Here is a 17,150-nt window from a genome sequence, read left to right on the forward strand (position 1 = left end):
TTAGAGACAGGGAACTTTGGACTAATGGTGCTTATATGGTAAAATGAAAACTTAGCACTATATAAAAGGCTGAAATCAAGAAAGAGGACATGAGTGTGGAGCAGAGCAGTGAGAAAGCAGAGTCTCTGTGAAGGAGCTGGGGGGCATCACTATCCTTAAACCTCTCTGCTGCCTTAGTATGGCTTTGCAGCATCGCACTCCAGACAACACCTGACCAAGGATTTTCAAACTTTTACCACCTTGATGGCTTACTAGAAAATGAGGCTGCCTGTGCTCCACCTGCTGGGGTGGACAGAGAAGGGTGAGCATGGCCAGAATCTGCCAAGTCTGACTAGTGCCCCAGGAGCTTCTGGTTTGAACCGGATGCTACCTTGATGCCTTCAGGCCACTGGCCCTCTTACTTTTGGAGGCCTCACCTCTAAATCATTTCAAGCATATTTAAATGCACCCTCATCCAATATTAAATAACTTATAGCTTTTAGTTATTTGAATTGATTTTCAGAATTCTGCACTTGTTTTCCAGGCCACTCCTACTTTCATGGGCCCCAGAGAAGCTGGATCTGATGCACTGTGGCTTCAGTGCCAATGGAGAACAGACCCTCCTGCAGGTGACCTGGGGCCCACACTTTGAGAAACAAGCCTCCTGCTTGGTTTCCTGGGACTCCAATCACTCTCCTTGCCTCTCTTCCTCCACAATGCAGCTAGCATTTTCTTTCTACTGCTGGTTTTTGAAAGTTTCCATGCTCAGTCCTCTCTTTAGCCTATAAGCTTTCCCAAGAGCAAAATTATTAATTGTCTACATCAATTAACATCTACAGTTAGTGAATTCCAGGACTGTATTTCTAGCACTAAGCTCCAAACATACACTTAAGTATCTTTTAACCAAAACTTGTACTTCTCACAGATATCTCAAGTTCAACAAATCCAAAACTGAACATACCTTGTCCCCAAATTCTGCCCCTTTTTATATATCTGAGTTTATTGAACTCCCAGGTAGAAACCTCAAAGTCATCTTGATTTTTCTCTCTCACATCCAAGAAATCACTAATAGCTAGAGATTCAGTGTTAAACTAGTCCTCTGGAATGAGATGAAGGTCACAGTTACTGAGAATTGACCAGGACCAGGCACAGCAGCAGGGGTGTGCACCTGATTTTACCCTCCCAAAAAGCTTTAAGAAGTGACTGTTCCAATTTGAGAGGAAGAAACTGAGGTTCAGAGAAGTTAAGAAATTCACAGAAGGCTATATAATTAGGGAAGTGGAGAATGAGGACCCTAATTCCAGGGTTACTGCAACGCCCATGCGCTTCATGCTTCCTGTCCATTCCTGCTGCCACATGTCAGGCTCCACCACCTCACATCAGCTCCTGCAGCTTTGTCACTGTCACTTATCTTCTCCAAAGAAAGCGTCACCCTGCCACCAAAACCGATGTGCACAGGTGGCTCCCTCTCTTAAACAAACCAAACCTTACTGGTCATAGTCCATAGTGGGTAAGGTGTCACTGCTGACTTAGCCTGCTTGTACTTTTGCTGATGCCCCTAGGAAACCTCTCCTTCTCTCTACCAGAACAACTGCCTCTCATCTCTTAAGCCCCTTTATGAAGCTCTCATTAACACCCAAAGTCAGGGGGTGCCAACAGTCCCCCTCTGCATCATGATAGATGAAAACTTTCATTAAAGCATCTACCATCCTGAATCATACTTGCTTTCTTGATCATACCCTTCACAAAACTTTTAAATAGCAGTGGTAGTAACTGTCCTAACTGAATGGTTGTCCTGTGCCAGGCACTACACCAAACATTTTACATATTATCTTATGATAACCCCAAAGTGGTTGCCTTATGCCTACTTTACAGAAGAGAAAACAGGCACTCAGAAGTTAAGTCATTTGCCCAGTCACACAGTTAGGAAGTAGAAGAACTGAGATTTATAACCCAGGACTGCTGGCTTCACAGCCCTGACCCCCATCACTGTACTATACTGCCTTGAAGGAAGATAGCCCTTTTCAGAAACTTTACCCTGCCCATCTGCCCAACCTATGTTGAAAAATAACCAATCATTTTGAAAAATATTTACATACTGATAATCTCTCCAACACAGTCAAAAGAATAAGGCCATGGCCAGAGCCATCATTCAATAGAGAAGGAAATCAACCTAGTAGCAGATAGTGGTACAAAATGGATCTTGTCTGAAATCCCCCGTGTGACAGATCATTAGGCCCTGCACTCTTTAGTCATCCACAACTTGACAGTCAGTGGTAACTCATCACCATTTTGATGACCTGCTGATGGAATTTTATCACAGACAAAAGAGAAAACTCTATTCCATAAAGCTTGGGAAAAGTGACTCAGGATGACAACTTAGAAGATAACAACAGACATACTAAAAAGGTAATGTGCATAAGACACATCCTTCAAACATTTTCTGATTTACTTGGTCTCTGAGAAATTCTAAACAGAATACAAGAACCTATTTCACAAGAGGATATGGTTGTTTTTCAGCTGCTGAACTGCTGCTTGAGAGGCTAAGAAATCAGATAGGTCTTAAGCAATAGTAGCAACATGTGATTAGGAATTTTCTGGAAACATCTAAAAAGGGTGCTCAAGTATAAATGTATCACTTAGGAGCCTATACATCTATGTCATATTGCCATCTGCCTTAAGCCGGAAGGGAAGATTTAAGAAGTAATGAAGAAAATGAAATCATTAATTCAAAAAGATATGTGCACCCCTATGTCTACTGTTGCATTATTTACAATAGCCAAGATATGGAAACAGAGAGAGAGAGAGAGAGAGAGAGAGAGAGAGAGAAAGGAGTATTACTACGCCATAAAAAAGAACCTTTCCATCTGTGACAATATGGATGGACCTAGAGTGTATTATGCTGAGTAAAACAAGTCAGTCATAGAAAGATGAATACCATATGGTTTCACTTATATGTGGAATCTGAAAAACAAATGAACAAACAAACAAAACAGAAAGACTTATAAACAGAGGGAACAGATGGTTGGTTACCATGGCAGAGTGCGGGGGGCATACTGGTGAAATAAGTGAAGGGGATAAAGAGGTACAAACTTCAAAGCATAAGTAATTTAGTCACAGGGATGGAAGTAAAGCATAGGGAAGATAGCTCATAATATCACAGTATCTTTGTATGGTGACATGGTAACTACACTTATGGTGAGCATTTAGTAATAGAGATAACTGACAAATCACTAAGTTATTCATCTGAAACCAATATAATGTTGTATATAAACTATATTTCAATCTAAAACATGAGTCAACTATAAAAAAAGAAGTAATGAGCAGAAGGAAATTCTGGAGGGAGTGGGAACTGAGTCCTAAGTGCAAAGTCACTTACGTGAAACTAACCTGGCTCCAAACATTTCCTGCTTCCTGAAAACTAAAGCTTGCTCATACAATCCTAGACATTCCAGGAGCAAATTCTGGTGTCTGCTTAGCTTAAAAGCTAAAAGGTTATTTCTATCATACTTTAACCTTATATACAGACATATTCAAGGAAGGATACTGACAGATATATCAATATCAGTTTGGTTCAGTTTTATTTCAAACTATTTCTCTCATATTCAGGATGTGAAACCCAGGAGTTGCAACAGAAAGGACTATGTCACTTCCAGTTTCGTGAGGGTAGACCCACATTTGCTGATCTACAATCTGCACACTGGCATGTGCAAGAAACCCAGTGTAGTCAAAACATCCAGACAAGATTGAACTGAAATTGCAGCGGTGTGCGGTTAAGCAATATGAACCCTCTAGTGCTGTGTCTACCACCCAAACTTGGTGCAAATTTCAGGCTTTTGTGAAAATAAGACTAAGCCACACTCAGCAACTTATGTAAGTAGTAGCTTTAAAAATGCCATTGGATGAGGACTTACGAAAGTTTCTGTCCAGATGGACCCCAGCCTTGTGGCACTGCTGTTCTTTAAAGTTGAATCCCCACAGGAAATGTGCAACAGTGGAGGCCTCCCAAGGAAGAAGCTATCAGGTCAGGCAACAGAGGGGTGGAGAGACTTATTTCTAATGGGTGACCCTTTTGCCCTTTGAATTTTGCATTCTAAATTCAATGATTTTGTATATGTGGAATAAAAGTGCAGAAATAAGTAGAATAATTAAAGAAAAAAGTCCTAGCCCAAAGGCAAGAAGATGGGAGATAAAAGAGACATGATAACCAGCTCAATAGAAAAAACACAGAAAAAGAGCAAGAACAACAAACAGGTGACCAGCCCAACTGCTTTAGTTCCAAGGAATAACACCTGGGAGATCCTCGATGCAAGAGACATGTTTTATTCATCTTTCTTCAGCACTAAGCACAGTGTCTAGAATATATTAGGAGCTCAATAAATGTTGACATGAAATAATAGCTCTCTTACCCCAAAAAGGGCCAATGGATGGATGCTATAATCCATATATAATGAGACAAATTTCAGCAGAGTTTAAAAATTATGAATAGCCTGAGTTGTCCAAATAGGAAATAGATTGGCCCAAGTGAGAATGAATTTTGCATTAGTGGAAGTATATCTGCATCCAGATATACTGGATGATTATTTGCCAACTAATACTGCCCAAGGGATAACTGTACCAGGCAGTCAGACAAGGCTGGGGGCTGGCAGGCCTTTTCTGAAAAGGGCCAGGTAGTAAATATTTTAGGCACTGCAGGCCAAAACAGTTTCTGCCATATATTCTTTCTCTCTTTTACAACTCTAGAAAAATGTAAAAAAGGTTGTCAGCTCATTGGACTATACAAAAAAGCTTCAGGGCAGGATTTGACCTGCAGGCTATGGTTTGCTGACCCCTCAACTAGATCATCTTTGAAACCTGTTATTTTTTTATTCTTTTGAAGGTGCTAAAAATGTATTTTGTTTTTAGGGACACTGGTGTTTTGGCAGAATCTTTTTAGAGGGTAGTAGACATAAGTACAGGCTGCTGAAGGTGAAGCAGATCACAAGACCAGATTCCAAGTTCACATTTGCTGGTCTACAATCTGCACCTTGTAACGGTGCAAATACCATCTTTATGAAGTGGTAACACGGTTTACACAGAACACTCTCACACATACGTAGGCATCATTAGGCCAAGATGAAGCTCATGTGATATTTATTGAGGTTCAGAGCATGCAGGAAGACTGCGTCAGCATTCCACAGCCTGAACAGGCACGCTACCACACCGCTGATGGTTTCCTTCATATCTTCTCTTGGACCCCTGCTACTGCCTCCCAACTTTCTCTAGTGCCACCCTGGTGGCCCAACCACTCCTCACCTCTGACTTGATGTCTGCTCCTCTGACATACCTGTCCTGCCTCTGCAATCCTGGCTGAACAGCTCCCTCTGTCTGAAAGGCATGCCACCCATGACTGCGTGGCATTTTTCAAAATCCAGCTCAGAGGTTACATGCTCTAGAAAGGCTTCTCAGAGCTGCCTCTCACTCTCTTGGCTCCTCTCCTGCTCCTGCCCCATCAGCGACAGTTAAGCACGTCTGCCTCTAAGCTACCTCCACCTTCAGCATTGTTGCTCAGCTCTTTGCTTATCTGTCTGCCTCCATCAACCTGAGTGTAAATCTGCAAATACAGATCCCGGCTCTTACTCCTCCTGATATACCTTAGTCCCTCGCAGAGTGGCTCTCAAATGTTACTAAGATGAGTTCTAGGAACCTTCATGGGTACCTTCCCCAAGGGAAACAAGAGAAAGAATGACTCAGGCTTCTGTCCTTGGAGGCCAGACTCCAGGCTTATGACCTTGGATGTGACGATATTGGAGTGTGAAACCATGTAGAGCATGCTGAGACATGCCATAGGACACAGAAGGTCTCCAAATCTGTTACTGTATTTTTAGGACTAAGATCATAGAGGATAGGAACTATGCATGTACAAATCAATTTAAATGAAACCTTAACCAAATACAAAGTAGTAAAAGACAAACCTTTCTTCCTGAAAGTGTCCCCATGATATATAAGTTAAAAAAGTCTACACTCTCAAAGTATCTCTCTACAAAAAATTTACTAGTTACAGAGAGAAAAAGTGACTCCACAGTGACAAAATCTGGCAGACACCATCTTAATGGAGGAATCGATAATTATACCAGCGGCAAGGGGACAGACAGTGCTATTCGACAGAGTGCAGTAGAAAGAACATAGCATCTTATGGTAGTCAGCTAAAAACACATAACTGGGGTCTAATTAGATACACCCAAACTGAAAAACACTGTAGAAAATGACTGGGACTAGCTTAGTGGGCAAGGGAACACTAAGGGACTGCTCCAGCATGAGAGATGAGAATGACATGATAACTGAGAGCAAACCGTGGTCCTGGATGGACTTTCTGCACAATGCTACTGGCACAAAACTTGAATGGACTCTCAGGGAGAAGATATATGGAAGGGCTTTGTCTTATTCTTGTAAGGTTTCTGTAAATTTCTTAAGTGTCCTTAAATTCTGTAAGTTTGTTTCAAAATGGCAGCAAAACCAGTCAGGATGATAGAATAGTAATTAGAGGGTCGGGTGGGGCTACTGACTGGGAAGTGGCATGAGGAAGCCTCTTGGGAAGCTGGTACTGTGCTATATGTACCTTGAGCTGGGTGGTGGTTATAAGGCATGTGCATATGAAAAAATCCATGAGCTATATATATATTTATAATTAGCAACTTTACTAATGCATGTGTGTACGCTATATGTATGCTAATGAATATGTATGTATGCTACACCCAATCAAAGGAGCAGAAGGGAAAACCCTATATTCAAATTGTACCAATCCTACAAAGAGCTCTCCCGTATTCTCTCAACAGTTAAAAGATGACCTATTTATATCTAGCTTTGGTGAAAGGAAATCCATTTCTCTAAATAAGGAGTCTAAATGAAATACCATTTCCATAAACTTTTCTGGCATTTTGTTATTAAAGATGCTGGAGATGGAAGTATTTGGGCTTTGCTGCTTATAAAATTAATTGGAGCAGAAGTGCTTCCTGGAGAGCAGCTGCCCAACTGCTGTCACTCCGCAGGGGACTGAGAGGATTCCACGCAGCAAATCTTAGGCCAGTGTAGGATTTTTGGAAATGAAGAAGTAAAATTGGTAGAAAATGAACAACCACAGAGATAAAAACCAAACAAACCTGTCTTAAAGAGAAGTGGAGGGAGAGCAGGAAAACAGACCAGCTTAACTATACTAAAAAATACTCTCGCTATAATTTCTCCATGTGTGTGTTTGCTGGGTTTCTGTTTGTTTCTTTGGGAGGGCAGGGAAATTTTAATGGTTCAGAGTTAAGGATGCTTAAAGCTAAGGTGGTTGGGAACTTGGGTCTTCAGTCAGATAAATCCGAGTTTGAGTTTCCGCTCTACCTCTCCCCGGCTCAGCACCTTGGGCAGGCGAGGTCATACCCCATCTGTAAAATAAGGGTAACTATACACGATCCAGGAGGTTTTGGGGAGGGCTAAATGAGAAAGTATGGGAAGTATCTGTCAGTCCCTGGCATACAGTCAGCCGCCAATATATGGTATCTGCTATTCTTTTTCCTTGTTGCCCTGACACGCCATTAGTCAACAGTGCCTGGCTAATGTGGCTGCCCTTCACCATGTTCATTGTGGAAACTGGCTCTGCGTCAAACGTGCCTCAGCTAAGTCTCACCTCCCTCAGAGGAGCACTGCAGTCACAGCTGAGGTTTAATTAAAATGAAATGGATGGCCTCCTGCTATAGGTCATCAGGGGAAAGTCCAGAGGAGCAAGTTCTAGGGGTGAGGTGCCCTCTGTGTTCAATTTCTCTGAGACCACGTGGGGCCATTCACTTAGCAGAAGTGCCAGAATGACTGCAATTTGGCCCTGAAGTACCTTCTCTGGGCCAAAATGGAGCACATAGAGCAGGATCCTGCTCTCATTTCCCAGCTGCAGGGCTGTGAGCTCTGGCAGTCATTAAAATAAGCACCAAACCACATGACCAAGCCCCGCTGACAGAGTACGTTCCTAGCTGCTGATGGGTGAAAAGGAGGTGGAGATGGCAAGGAGTGGGGAGTGGGCCCTTCGGCATACAGAACCAACACTCGTTTGTCTGCTAATGATACTCCTCAACTTCGTGAGTTTTGGAAATAATTTGCAAGGCTGCTAAAGAGGAAGATTTTAAAAGCCTCCTCTTCCAAAAGGAGGGCGGGGGGAAGTTCCAAACTTAGAAGAAAGAGTAGGCTTTACAGAAAGGTGAAAACTCAGGACTCCTACAGAGAAACCAGCTGAGCACGGAAGCCTCAATTTCTTTTAAAAATTGCATTAGAGTCAAGACGCCCCTCAGCCAAACTGATGCCGCCACATGATACCAAGTCACCCAAAAAAGGCTTTGTGACTGTGCTGTCAGGTGGTAACAGCTGATCACATAAGTGGGCAGGAAAATTGCAATCATGGCCCAGTTGTCCCCCTCACCTCCATGCAAGCCACCTCTACCCCTACAGATTTCACATTCATTTCTTCAGGAGGTCAATCAGGCAGGGAACTGGCAGCCACCCCCAGACTCTCCAAACTGCACCCTTAATTCCCACCCATTACTTCTGGGAATTCTTTCATTTTATACTGTTTTCCTGCTGCTATCACACAACCTTAACTTTCACACACAATCTGCTCTCATTCAGCCTCAGTTTTTGAGAATGCACCCACCGGATACCAGCACTGTGGGGTGCGGCAAGCCTACCAGGGACTGATTGTGAAAGCTGAGAAAATCTGGCAAAGAGGAGAAAGAGACAACACAAGGAAGACAGAGAATAGTATGCCTACTTTCGAGTCCTTTTTGTTACCTCCATCAATCAACAGTGTCACTTGGTTCATTCTACCTGAGGGACAGCCTCCTGGGTTCACCTGAATTGCTGGGGGTTTCCTTATGTCAACCAACAACTAAAATATGTGATGGTTTCCTAAAAGCTGAGTTATAAAAGCTTGCTTCTGAATAACAAAGTCTCTGTGGCTTTCATTTCCAGAGATCTTAAAGGCATCCTAGAAAATGGGAGAAGGCATCCTAGAAAATCCTAGAAAAGTGATTTTGGGTTTTCAAAATATTTGATTTCCAAAGATGAGAATAAGGATGGCTTCTGTACCCACTGGACAGAGATTTTGCTCCAAGGGTATAATACAGGCCATTCTAGTCCACATGGTACCTTCGTACAATTAGAAAATTGCACCCCTTCCTCAAGACATTTTACTTCCTTTTCTTAGAAAATTGTTGTGATTTACTGATTAGGTTAGCTCGTGGCTTTTTACCCTTGTCTGCCTGAATATTGCTACTACGAAAATACATCCATGATGCCCAAGACCTATTTTAACAAAATTAAACCCCCTAAGACGTGGCCTTTGTGCAGTGCACAACCCACACAACTGCATGCAGCAGCCCTGAGTAACCATGAGAGGCCACATGGCTTATGAACGAGTCACGTAAGAGTAATGGCATTTCCGCCTTGATCACAGAAGAACCACAGATATAGGACATACGCTATCTGGACTTCAGCAAGGTCTCTGGCAAGACTACTCCAGAAATCCTAGTGGACAAGTTAAAAAATGTAGGGACTGGATTCTGACATAATTAGAGGGATTAAGTACTGGTAAAATAATTTTATTCAAAGGATATTGGTTAAGGAATTAATGATGTTAATAGGAAAGGAGCTAATAGTGATAAGTATTTGGCTCTGTCTTCGGTCCTGTCCAATCTATTTTTATTAATGTACATGAATGATTATTCATCAATATTTACTAAATATTTTATGTGTATTGACCCTTGTGTTAGGAGCTTACAGCAGGGAAATAGACACATATATAAATATATTGAATAAAGTGCTCTATCGCATTTTACCAACGACTTGGATAACAACATAGGTTTCCTTATCAATTCTATACATAATATGAAGCAGGAAGAAACAGGCAATTTGATGGGTAACAAAAATTCAGAATAAAAAAGATGTTGGAATGGCAGTCCTATTTTAACAAAATTAAAATTTCTAAGTCTTCAATCTCAGTCCAAGAAAACAACTGGACAGCAATGTAGCCTTGTACCACAGAGGCAGTATGATAAGACAGAAAGGCAAAACGTCATGAGCCAGAGAGACCCGAGTTCAAGCCCCACCTCTGCAACTTCTAGCCACACAACCTTGGGCAAGTTATTTAATTTCTCTGAACCTGTTTCCCCATTTATAAGATGGGATACCACTTGCCATACAGAATTATTGTAATGATTCAATTAAGAAATATGTGTATCTGACACAGGAGGCACTCAAAAGTAGAACTAGTATTATTAACAAAACATGTGTCAAAGACACTGGGGTTCCCATTCAGTTGCTGCTTCATTAAACATTTATATTATATACCAGTCCCCGTGCTGTATTTCAGGATTCAACAGCAAAACGCTAAGGTCCCCTGCCTTTAGGATTCTAACAATTTGAGGGTTAGACAGACCAGAAATGACAGTCTAGCAATTTGCGGGTAAAATAAGTACAGTACAGTGTGGTGAGTGTTGTTCAGGGTGTTATGAGACGAGGCCCATGGGATTGCCTAGACTGGACCAAATAAGCAGGGACTTACATTCTCTCAAACAGCTGTATTTCAGAAAGGGCCGGTGAGGGCCAGACTGCTGGGGCAGCGAGGAGCTCAGAGGCTGTGCCATAAGGCAGGCAGGAAGTGAGAAGAGCCTGCCCTAAGGCAGTGGAAGAGGAAATGGAGGAGAAAATGTGTCAGGAGCTATCAAGGAAGTAGAATTGGCAGATCTTTGAGGACTGCCTGGGCTGGGAGGGAGAGAAGAGGGGATAGTGTGAGACGGAAAAGTCAGGGTGACTCCTAGAGCTCCACTTTGAATGACTAACGGGGAGAAAGGCAATGAGCGGGACTGAAGAACGGAGAAAGAATTGAGGGTTTGGAGGGAAGAGAACGAGCTTAGGTTTGGACTCACTGAGTCTGAGGCTGGCATTCAGGAGCAGCCTGGGCTCAAGACACATGCACAGTAGGGCTCATTAGCACATAAGTGGGAGTTGAAGCTGTGAGTAAAGAGCAAAGAGTAGAAGGCAGAGCCTGGAGGAAACAAGCACCTAATGGACAAAAGGAGGGAAAGAGCCCTTATTGGAAACTGAGGGGGAAATGGCCAGAGAGACAGTACAAAGCAGGAGTGGCTTCTGTAAGTGAAGGAGTATCAGCAACATCACACCTTTTCAGAATCCAAAAGATTAGGAGAAAAGTGTTCAGATATTCTGGCAATGGCAACATCGGATGCCTGGGGAGAGCAGTTTTGGAAGAGGGGGAGGCAGAAACAGGATATCAGTGAATGATGACTTCGAGGAATAGATGTGGCAACTTAGGGAGGAGGGGTGATGACAGAGGTTAATGGGAAGGTATTTGTTTTTTCCAAAATAAGACTTAAGTGGAGAATACTTAAATGAGAAGAGATAATTAAATATGAAAGAAATGGAACAAATGCTGGAACCTGGTCCTCAGGAAAAGGAGATGGAATCTCAGCACCGGTGAAGAAAGCAGCCTTAAAATGAACACCTTTCTTTCACAGAATTAGAATAAAAGGCAAAGTGATAGGGTCAGCTAGAGATAAGTCTGTAAATGATAGAAACTGAGAAATCTTAATTGATGGCTCCGACTTAATGAAGTCAAAGACAAGGTTTAGAGGCTGGGAGAGGGATCAAAGTGTGAAGGACAAGGAGATAAGCCAGAGAGCTGTCCAAACACACCAGGGAGCACCTGGCAGCGCCGAGGGCCCACAGTGTGACGGCGTCAACTTGTGTCCACAAGGAAGCCGGGTGGGGCATTAGGTTACTGAAAGAAAAGTACAGTCATACTCTGCATGGTCTCCTAGAGGAAGGAGGGCTTCCTTTCCACACCACACGCTGAGAGAGAGAGACTGTCAAAGAGAAACAAGTTCAAAGGAGGGTCATCAGAAAGAAGGTATAGGAAATCCCACAGGTGATCACTCTGGGGCTGGACTGAGACCAAGCAAACAGGTGAGCACCCAGTTTGCTGAGACCATGGTAGCAAAGCAGCACCTATTTATTCCCCCTTAATACACAATAGGGCCTCACACTGGAGAATGGCAGGAGGATCAGGAGATAGAAAAAGGAAAGGAAGAAGGCATTCATGAACTTCATCTCCATGGCTAACACTGGAGGACAGGTGCCATTTGGATTTCCAAATAAAATCTCAGAAGAGGTCAGGGATAACCAATCAGGGGCCACTAATTAACATTGTTATTACTTATTACGCACAGAGGATTCATTCCCCTTACCCCACTCCAACATCTTTGTTCCTGTCTCCCTTCTCTCCCCATGTGGTGTCATCCAATCAGCTACCAGCCTAGCAAATCCCACAAATCCACCCACTCCTCTCTCTTCCCAAAGCCACAGTCTTAGTTCTGGCCTCCCTCCTCCTGGGCCCTGGATCAGGGCTACAGAGCCCTACCGGGTCTCCCTGCTGGTCCTGCCCTGTTCGATGTGATCACCACAGTGCTGCCTGGGTAACTTACAGCAAATGAGCACATGCCACAGCCCTGTTTACAACCCTCCAGTACTCCTCTCCACCACATCTTCAAAATAATCTTCCAGACATCTTAGCATGGCAGTATTAACTGCTACAATTTATTGCTTACCATCTACCGGTGCCAATGGGTAACATTTATCATTTTATTCGATTCTCACAGCAACTCTAGGAAGAAGGTTTCTACTTTCCCTCTTCACAGATGAGGAAACTGAAGGTTAGAAAGGGAGTGACTTGCCTAAAGTCACAAAACTTGTTCAGAGGCAAAACCAGTATGGATACACAAGTATTTTAGCTTCCCAAGTCTCCATTCTTACTATGCTATTGCCTACAAGGACCGTCATCCTCCATCTCCTGCTTACCTACCTTCCCAGTCACCTCTCATCCTACAACCCTACACTCCGATTCAGGTGAGCTGCTTATGGGTCATGCATTGTCACTTGCAGCCCTTTGCCCAGCCACTCCCCATGTCTGCAATATCATCCCACCTCCCACCCCTCTTCACCTGAGTAATCCTAGGGCTTGGATAAAGCACTACATCCTCACAGAAGCCTTCTCTGATGCTGCAGCCCAACTGTGAGCATTCTAAGTCCTCCTCCAGCAAACTTCTACAGTAGCTTCATACCAAAGCACTGCTGTCTATCTCCTTGACTTAAAAAAAAATTAATGCCTTGAGGGCAGGGATGTGCATGTTACTCATTTTGATATTTCCAGCTTGCAGAGCACTGTAGGCACATAGCAGAAGTTCAATACATATTTATGTTTATTCTCTGAGAGGCTGGTGAGGAACAGAAAAAGGATCCTGTGGTTGAATGAGAGCCCTGTACTTAACTCCTTAAAGTTTCAAAATCATGTCACATGAGGCACAGGGAGAAGTTGGCTAAGAAAATCAGAGGAGGAAGGGGAGATGTTCTAGGCAACAGAAACAGCAGGAGCAAAGGGCTACAAGTGAGACACAACCTGTAAGCAGTTTAACAAGACTAGAGCAGAGGTCAGGGGATGGGGACACAGGCAAGATGAGCCATCACAAGTCTGGCCTTTTTCTTCATTCAGGTGTCAGCTCAAATGTTACCTCCTCAGAGAAGTCATCCCTGACCAGATAGTTTTAAAAATAGTTCCCTCTGCTTCCCTACCGTTACTCTTCATCCCATTACTGTTTCTTTTTTTATAGCATCTATCAGGATCCGCAACACCTACTACCTATTGAAAGTACTGTATTGACAATACTATGACTCATCACCAGGATCAAAAGCGGGCTTCACAAAACAGGGTTCTTGTCATCTTAATTTTTACTGCTATATCACCAAAGCTGACGATAATGCCTGGCACAGAAAATTCTTGGTTGTTGTGCAGTTTACTATGGATAAATAAGTAAATGCGCTTAGCCTGGAAAAGAAAAGGTAAAAGAGCAAGACACACTAATAGCTTTCAAAGATGTGTGGGCAATAAAACGGAGGGAGATCCCAAGAGTCTGAAGGAGGGACAATGAGCTGAGATCAGTGCCTAACGGCTTTTGGCTCAACATATAACATTTTAAGTCAGACCTGTGGGAAGACCAAACAGGAGTAAACCAGAAGTAATGAGCTTTCTGTCACCTAAAACATTTAACCAGGGGGAGGAGTGTCATGAAAGAAATCCAAGTATTCATTCATAAAGGGAGCCTAGGACCCGAAAATGTCAAACTGGCAGCCACAAATATGCCTACGGTTCAGTTGCACAGAGATTTATTTTTAAATTAGTTACTAATGTTTTTTTAATTGTATTGGTAGCCAGTGTTTAAAATATCAAGAGACTGCACGCGTGCGTGTGCACAAACACACTAGAGTTTAGGGTTCATTTCTCCAGTTATCATATGTTAGCATTGTGCTGCTCATAAAACTCAATACAGTAGAAATGTTTGACTTTATTTCTAACGTAATTTTCTTACACCTACATTTACTGCCTGATGAAGCATTAACGTTTGCAACCCCTGGACCAAACTTAGGAATCGAGAACCTTAGCTCAGAAAAGCCCTCAGAATTGACTTAACCTTGCTTCACAAATCACGTTATCATCACTCCTATTTTACTGATGAGGGAAGAGGCTCAGAAAGGGTAGTGACGTGCTACAGTCACACAGCAAACACGGGCAAAGCCACGACGAGTATCCTGGCGTCCTATCTCGCGTGTTCCAACACCGGAGATTCTGAGCACTCCCTGCCAGAGGACAGCAGTTACTGACTTAGGAAATTAGGACTTTCCTAGACCGCGGGCTGAGCCAGTCTGAAGGGACCTGTCTGGAGAAGGCGGCCAAAAGCCGCAGTCAGTGACTTCCCGGCGAAGGGAGGATTCCGAGACCTGCTGTGACCCGCGCCCTCACCGCCTGGCTCGCCCCTTCCCGCAAGGCCTCCAAAACCGAGCCCGTAGGACCCCACCACTCCCTCACCCTCGCGGCTCACTTACCGCCGCTCAACTTCCGGCAACCACAGCTTCGTCCGTAGAGCGCGCCCCGATGACGCAGCGTGGCCCCACCCTCGCCTGCGGGGTTTGATAGTGCGCGTGCGCACACGGAGCCGCGGGCCTACCTGGTAAAGGAGCCCCTAGCACCGGGCTAAGTGGGAGGAACTTGAGCTGCGGGGAAGGCGGGGCATCAGGAAGTGGGCGAGGCACCTGGTGAGAGCCCATCTAACGACTTCCCCTTACCGTTTGTGGGAATGCGTGTCCTTTAAAGAAGTGCTCCACGTTCTTTCTTGATTTCAGAGGATGAAAGGAATTATTATTTCCATTTTCCAGGAAGCGCAGCATCAGATGCATCCCAGGGACCATTAGAGAGGCAAATACGGAGACAGGAGATGAGAATTTTAATAGGAAAAGCCCATGAAAGGAGCAGTGCCTAACCTTTCTAAACTAGGCATTATTCTCATAGCTTCCTGTTGTCAATGGGAAAACTATTCGTTGTTAATTATTTATTGAACATATACCCTGTGCCAAGCATTGGACAGGTGTTATATAAACTTAAAAGCCATTCATAAAGTGGTGTAGTTCTGTAGACTCATAACAAGAATAATGGCTACTACTGACTATCTACCATGTTTTCAGGGTTTCACATCTCTAATGCCACAAAGATCCTGAAACAGAAGTTATATTACCTTACATATAAAAGAACACAGGCTAGAAACAGTTAAGTGGCTTGCTTAAAGTTCAAAAGCTTTGGGGCCAGGATTCTAATCAAAGACTGACTGCCATGTAAGAAAACAACTCGACTTAGAAGATTCTTTATTCAAAATAATTACTGCAAGGGGAAGGGAGAGAGGAAGGACTATTGCAACAGGCAGATCACTCTGACCAAAAGATCTGCAAATGCCTCAAGAGTTAAGCAAGAAGAGTTTTTCTTTCATAGGGAAGAGTGAAGAAAGCTAGAAATAATTGGGTGTGGGAAAGTGGGAAGAAAGGGTGGCTTGATCAGATAGTAGATCAGAAAATGCTTTACCTTGAGACGGGCCTATTCTTTGGAGGGGTTTTTTGCTGGCTCAGGCCTAGGATGGGTCAAAATTAAGGAGCCTGGGGGAATGACAAGCTTAAGTAGAGTTGGTTAACAAAACTCTGTAAATAATACCTTTTTGGAGTTTCTGATCAGTGGAGACAAGTAGTTCAGCTAAACTTTTAGAAGCCAAAGAATGGGAACTCAGAAGATTTGCTACAGGTACACAGGAGAGGTTATCCATGAGTCTTATCTAAGCCACATGGGAATAGGTATTTCTTTGCATTAATCCGTTTCTTGAGCTCAAAAGAGCGAGAGGCAGAGATTTCTTAACCATTGCTGCTTTTCAAGAGTGCAGGGCTCAGGTAAAACTCAACACTTTCCTCTATATCAGGCTCCTCTCCTGCCTCTGTCCCCCTCAAACTGCATGCTGGAGTCACACAAACTAATTCTGGTGTTTTAAGCACACTCTGCTCTTTTATATCTCTGTCTCTGCAGTACCCTCATACTTCCTGTTTGTATAACCCTTTCTCTGCCTTCAAAACCCAGTTGAAATGTGGGTGAATATTAGACAAAATGGTGATAGAAAAAAAGAGTACATATTATATGATCCCAGTGCGTAAAGACCCAGAGTCAGCAAAACTAACTCATAGTAACAGAAGTCAGATCAGTGATTTCCCAGGACATTGAGGAGGGCATTGCCTGCAAAAAGGCATGAGGCACTTTTGGAGTAACAGAAATGTTCTATATCTTGACTGAGATGGGGATGGCATGGGTGTGTACATTTGTCAAAACTCATTAAGCTCTACACTTTACATGGGTGCACTTTTACTGTACATATTTAATATAACAAACTTGATTTTTAAAAAACCCTGTAGGGATGTCAACTCCTATGTGAAGGCATGCCTGACACCCACCCACCTCTATTAAGCATGTATGAACCTGGGTTGAAGTTCGTCCTTCAGAAGTTTTGTTAAAAAAAAATAGAACAGGCCTAAATGGAGTCATCAGCCCCCCAGACCAAGACTTAATTACCAGGAATGTGACCTTTAACAGTCAGGAATTTTCTGGTCAGCACCAATAAGGTAATCTGTCACATGGGCCCTCACCATCCCCCACAAAAGATGAGTTCATCTGCAGGATGACAACTTCTGCTCCTCCTCTTAAGGGAGGGTGATCTTGCGTAAAACAATCC

The 17,150-nt window shown here is 43.3% G+C and overlaps 1 protein-coding gene across 6 annotated transcripts in view; it reads right to left on the reverse strand.

Annotated features, from left to right (window-relative positions):
- The window catches only part of ATG7 (autophagy related 7), a 241,262-nt gene extending 226,191 nt beyond the window's left edge, over positions 1 to 15,071 (reverse strand). For 2 of the 6 annotated variants that reach the window (XM_057506593.1, XM_057506595.1), the window contains exon 1: positions 14,938 to 15,070. The gene's annotated coding sequence lies outside the window, so the exon portion shown is untranslated. Of the gene's footprint in view, positions 1 to 14,937 lie in introns of all 6 variants that reach the window. The other 4 variants (XM_057506592.1, XM_057506587.1, XM_057506577.1 and 1 more) reach the window with 2 other exon arrangements.
- Between the last annotated feature and the right edge of the window lie 2,079 nt (positions 15,072 to 17,150).

Source organism: Manis pentadactyla, chromosome 1 (genome assembly GCF_030020395.1).
Source record: "Manis pentadactyla isolate mManPen7 chromosome 1, mManPen7.hap1, whole genome shotgun sequence".
NCBI classification, from domain to species: domain Eukaryota; kingdom Metazoa; phylum Chordata; class Mammalia; order Pholidota; family Manidae; genus Manis; species Manis pentadactyla.